Below are 6,583 nucleotides of genomic sequence, written 5' to 3' on the forward strand. Positions count from 1 at the left end.
AGTATGACTGTCCTCATATAAGGTATCATGACGACCTCAAATCAAAGGACCAATTCTACTACCGAACGTTAGAGATTAGCAACTGACACTCAGATAGTTATCCATGTGGAATCTCTTAGCGGGTCTCCAATGTTTTGTTCTATAACAAAACATCCACGTGTTCATTTAAGTGTCACCACACTTTAGCTCGTGAGATCAGCTACTTACTTCACAAGTAAGAAATGCCACACGTGATGGTCTAACTGTATTAACGATATCCGTATCTCGTTACTACTTACGACCATGATTTATTCAAGATCCAATTATATGTAATTTGTATCTCACAATCACAACTCCTTGTGATTAACAGATTACCTAAAAATTGGATCTTCGGATTCTATTATTTAATATTATTTATTACAAAATTAATTTAAATAAATAATAGATCGCCAAAATCAAATGCATTAAATATATTAAAAGCGTTTACAACCTAAATCGATTGGATCTAGGGCATAACACTTACAGGAAGTACTCGCGATTTGTAGTACTACGTCATCAGGCTTTCGTAATCAATAGAATAATATATGCATTGGATGAAAGATTGTTGGAGGCATATGCATTGTTATTTAGAATCTATGAAAAAGGTTGGATTGGCTGAGATAGAGAACTTTGAAAACTAAGGGATTGATCTAGAATTTTTCTTCCTGATTTTATTTGCTGATTTTCTGTCCAGGATGGGAGGACAGAATGCTGGTGTTTGTCATGGCTATAGAAGCATGAAGCACTTCTTTAGGGATTAACCGATAAAACGATGATGTCCATGGTGTGCATAAGGATTGCAGAAATGTTTTGAGGTTGAACGCGAGACTAATAACAGAGGACGATTATTCAAAACCTGCAGTAATAATTGTGGAATTTTGATTGGGTTGTGAATGAAGAATCAAGCGATGAATCAAATAATATTAATGAGTCAATTAATCCTGCACCCATCAAAGAAGTTGAAGATTTGCCAACCATGTTCGATAGTCTAGCTCAAATAGCTGAAAAATGAGACATTGAGATTTCATTGAACGTGACATTCTGTAAGGAAAAGCGAAGCACGGACGTGAACAGCAAAGGAGAAGGCCATGATTCATGTGTATAGAAAGACTGGGATTTGCTGTTTTTTAAACTATGTGTTTTTTGTTGGAAACTATGATCCTTTAATGGCACGGTAGACTTATATTTTGTAGAGATAACTTTTGCTCTTGCCGTATGGTAGTCTTCAGTTATTTTCAATGATAGTTTGTAAGGATTTCATGACTGCTATGGGTATGGGCCCCTTCTTCTTCTATGGCTATTAGTTTATGTTGTGAAATGCTTGTAACTCTTCATGGAAGAGAACGAATGAAGTTAAAAATTACTGGATGTCACTTGGAATTTGTGGACAATGCTGTTGATGGCAAGATATCTCTTGGATGTGATAATTTTATAGACTAGCGTACATGTACAGCTCTTATATGTTTTTAGCAGTTCTGGGAGGTTGATAATTATGTTTTCACCCCATGTGCTTAAATTAGGTCTGGACATTTTAGTTTGGCCTAAGTCAGTTGATTATTGTGACAATGAAACACTGCCTTAGCTTTCCCGTTGAACACAGCATTACATCATTTCTTTTCATATCTGATGGTGCAAGCATTGTTTACTGGTGAACTATTGCTTGTGGTTTCTATAATAAGTGAGAACTCATATGAAACCATATCCAACAATAGCCAATGGAATGTAAAGATTTTATATACTTCATAGAAGTGTTCGAACCCAAAATAGTACAGACAACACTAACTTGAAAAAGAAAATATGAAAAAAATAGTGAGCATAAAAAGGTTCCTCCAGATTTTTGCATTACGGTGTTCGGCCACCAAAGGAATCTTTTCTTAATAGTTCAACCGTCACGTCACTTGTTGTATGAGCTTCCTTTATCGTTGTGAACATACATCACGGCCGATTATGGGGGGCATTGGAAGGATTAGCAATGTATGAAGCTCTGGGGGAAGAATCTATGGCATTTACCTGATAATAAAAACAACAACACAATGGAAAGCTGTTGGTTTTGCTCTTTGAATAAAGTCCCAGTACAGGAAAACCCATATAAGTCCACCGTCAATAAACTATGCATAAAAAATATGGGGTGGCAGACTGGCAAAACTTTCAACCGGCCCTTTTTATGAGTACAAAAAAGTAAATTTGTAACATATGTTTTATCCAATAAAAACATCAGGTAAGTGCTGCACCTACACAAAATTAAGACTCCAAAGCCCAAAAGACTCACATTACGTGGAACGGGAAAGAGGTAGGATATGCTCAATTTTCCAAGGAAGAGATTCTTATCAAAAATTAACAATAATATTAGAGTACTTTAACTATAGTTTTAAAATTCCCATTGATCAAATCTCTTTGTCAAACTTAGCTAATCAAAAGTACAGCTAGAAATATTAAACAGACTATATATTATACGGAGGTAAGTGATATAAACATGGAGTATAATTGGGATCTCGATTACCAAAAATTAAAAAAGAGCCAAGCATAACTAAAAAAAAACATCGTATGTAAAGGTCATAAAATAAGAAATTAAGGAAAAACTTGTACCTCGACAAAATTGAACACCCATCTGATCCAATCCAATAGCCGTGGCACCTGGCTGTGGTAAATATGGCCGACCAAAGTATGGACCAGAAGAACCTAACGTGCAATATGGCAGTAAAGTGTGTTCACCTTGCTTTTTGAATGTGATGTTAGTAGATGACGGGGGCATCAAAGTAGATGAAGGAAATTGGTGGGTAAACACTTGGCTTTCTATGTCACCCTACATCAAATAATAACATGAATACAACTTCAAAAAAGCGTACAATTAAATAAAATCTATATACTAACCAACAACAATTGTGAAAATGAGAATGGAGTCGGCTGCGAACATTGAACTTGTGGAGTGAAATGGACAACTGGTGCAGCGGCATCTATATCAACATGAATATCTCTTTGTCTCTTTTCTCTGCATTTAGTCGAAGTACCTTGCATATACATCGAACCGTAAATGAATTGGTAGTGGATGTCCTTTGTGGCTGAAAAGGTTAATAGACCAACATACCTTTGCTTTTTTTGAAGTTGAGTCCAATGGGCTTTTTTCCGTAGTTTCCATGAAGCTTCCATGATTTGGGATCTAATATGCTCGCTCCAATAGTATTTTGTGAATCAAAGTACATTGACTTGCTATATGAAAAGTTGCCTGGGAAAGAACATCGCTACCACTACTAGACTTCGAAGACCTTAGCTCTGCAGCTTGACATTTTATCCGCTCCATTATTGCATGTGCTCGCCTTTCATCGTTTGCAGCAAGGTCTGCCACCTCTGAAAATGCCTAACACATATCATCGTACATCATCTATTCAAGAGTACTAACTAGCCCATCATAGTTCACTGCAACCTTTTGTGTGGGCTCTACTAATATCTTTCCTCTATCTTCGCACTATGCATTTCTTTGGCATTCTAATGACATCATTTCGATCTAAGACTGTGATCGCATGCATACAAATAATTCCATGAAACTCAAACAGATGGTAGCTACAAATAACTTTACATGTCTTGTTCCGATAAGAGAAAATGAACGTTTTTTCTTCTTGCCACTGGGACATGTAACAGACTCTCGAACCTCATATGTCGTCCCAAAATAACCATCTGAAACTGAAATGACATCGCAATAAACTTCCCTGTGAACTCATCTTGCACTTTCTTGAACTTTGAAATAATGTAAACTGATTGAAATTTGCATCTCCATTTCAAATGTTGTTGCGCACGGTATAAATTGCGAGTATGACTTGAAATCAGCCTGAAACTCCTTTTCGACCTTACTCCGTAGTGCCCTTTCGTACCATTCGGCAAACTGCTTTAATGAGGTCTTCGAATAGATATATCCGTCGAAGAATGCATTCATACTCTCATATCATTACGTCGTGGACATTCCTACCTAGAAATGGTCTAAAAAAAGCAAGTTACTTAACGACGTCTCTTCTCATACAAGCCTGACAACAAATCATTATCGTGCAAGTCAAACCTATCGATCATAGCCATCTAGCCTTTTTCGAATTCATCATCAATCTATGAATCGTATACTAATCCATGCATACATGAAAATATTGAACTTTTATCAATGTGATAGCCAAACTTTTCTGGAAACTTCTTGATGATGTGCAACAAACACCATTTGTGCTTTGTACTCGGAAAGACAATCTCAATCGCATTTTGCATGGCCTTATCTTGATTAGTAATCAAAAGCAAAAAGATTGCAGATCTGACAAAAGGTACAATCCTATCACAATTCCTAACCAAACACAATGAGATCTATTGGATGGGAATCGAAACGAATTGGTAGTGGATGTCCTTTGTGGCTGAAAAGGTTAATAGACCAACATACCTTTGCTTTTTTTGAAGTTGATGTAAGTATTATGCCCTAGGTCCAATCGACTTTGGACATAAATACTTTTATATATAATTAATGCAATTAAATGGCAGATCTTGAATTGGTAGTGGATGTCCTTTGTGGCTGAAAAGGTTAATAGACCAACATACCTTTGCTTTTTTTGAAGTTGAGTCCAATGGGCTTTTTTCCGTAGTTTCCATGAAGCTTCCATGATTTGGGATCTAATATGCTCGCTCCAATAGTATTTTGTGAATCAAAGTACATTGACTTGCTATATGAAAAGTTGCCTGGGAAAGAACATCGCTACCACTACTAGACTTCGAAGACCTTAGCTCTGCAGCTTGACATTTTATCCGCTCCATTATTGCATGTGCTCGCCTTTCATCGTTTGCAGCAAGGTCTGCCACCTCTGAAAATGCCTAACACATATCATCGTACATCATCTATTCAAGAGTACTAACTAGCCCATCATAGTTCACTGCAACCTTTTGTGTGGGCTCTACTAATATCTTTCCTCTATCTTCGTACTATGCACTTCTTTGGCATTCTAATGACATCATTTCGATCTAAGACTGTGATCGCATGCATACAAATAATTCCATGAAACTCAAACAGATGGTAGCTACAAATAACTTTACATGTCTTGTTCCGATAAGAGAAAATGAACGTTTTTTCTTCTTGCCACTGGGACATGTAACAGACTCTCGAACCTCATATGTCGTCCCAAAATAACCATCTGAAACTGAAATGACATCGCAATAAACTTCCCTGTGAACTCATCTTGCACTTTCTTGAACTTTGAAATAATGTAAACTGATTGAAATTTGCATCTCCATTTCAAATGTTGTTGCGCACGGTATAAATTGCGAGTATGACTTGAAATCAGCCTGAAACTCCTTTTCGACCTTACTCCGTAGTGCCCTTTCGTACCATTCGGCAAACTGCTTTAATGAGGTCTTCGAATAGATATATCCGTCGAAGAATGCATTCATACTCTCATATCATTACGTCGTGGACATTCCTACCTAGAAATGGTCTAAAAAAAGCAAGTTACTTAACGACGTCTCTTCTCATACAAGCCTGACAACAAATCATTATCGTGCAAGTCAAACCTATCGATCATAGCCATCTAGCCTTTTTCGAATTCATCATCAATCTATGAATCGTATACTAATCCATGCATACATGAAAATATTGAACTTTTATCAATGTGATAGCCAAACTTTTCTGGAAACTTCTTGATGATGTGCAACAAACACCATTTGTGCTTTGTACTCGGAAAGACAATCTCAATCGCATTTTGCATGGCCTTATCTTGATTAGTAATTATTCTATGGGAAGGTTACCCATGCATGCACTGGAGCCATGTCCTAAACAGCCACACAAACGTGCGTGTATTCTCATTTGATAACAAACCACAGCTAAGCAGTGTTGATTGTCTATGATGATTCACTCCAATAAAAGGTGTAAACAACATGTCATACTTATTCGTGAGATACTAATGTCAAATGTGACAACATCACTGAACTCTTTGTATGCTTGCATGGACCTATTATATGCCCAAAATACATTTTCGGGCCGTGACTTATCATCCAAATCTATACTAAAGTAGAATCTTGGGCACCTTGCTTGCATCCTCGAAATGTATGATTGTAGAGCTGCAGCATCCCCTTCTCCAAGTCATAACGTCTCACTTGTTCGATATAGTTTTGACAATCTCTCTCAACATACGTCATATCCTCGTACCCACCTGCTTCTACAACTGTGAAATTGAAACTTTTGTGCAAAGAAATTCTTGCCATATCGTTCAATTCAAGCTTCCTTTTCACAATTGCACTCATTTCGCGGTTGCATTGATACAACCTAGACTTGGAAGAACTAGTGTTATGATTGTGTTCCAAGTGGACAGTGTTAATTCCCCATCTTCGAAGGTTATTTGTAGATGTAGATATCCTAGCTTTACAATTTGTTTGACTTGTTGGTTGTGGCTTCAAACAATGGTTGTATTACTGTCCGTTTGGCCTTCACGACTACATGTGAACGTCACATATCTAATCACGCCATCGTTGTTCTTTTTTGAATTCCTTCTCCTCATAGAAAAGCCAACGGTGTAAGCATATCTTTTATAGAAATCAAACAACTCTTTTTCAT

General features: G+C 37.0%; 1 long non-coding RNA gene across 1 annotated transcript; it reads left to right on the forward strand.

Annotated features, from left to right (window-relative positions):
• The first annotated feature begins 481 nt into the window (after positions 1–481).
• Positions 482–1,406, forward strand: LOC111390529. The gene is made up of 2 exons (XR_002701930.1): positions 482–623; positions 713–1,406. It is a non-coding gene; the product is annotated as an uncharacterized LOC111390529 (long non-coding RNA).
• Positions 1,407–6,583: the final 5,177 nt, after the last annotated feature.

This window comes from Olea europaea, chromosome 3 (assembly GCF_002742605.1).
Source record: "Olea europaea var. sylvestris chromosome 3, O_europaea_v1, whole genome shotgun sequence".
Lineage (NCBI taxonomy): Eukaryota > Viridiplantae > Streptophyta > Magnoliopsida > Lamiales > Oleaceae > Olea > Olea europaea.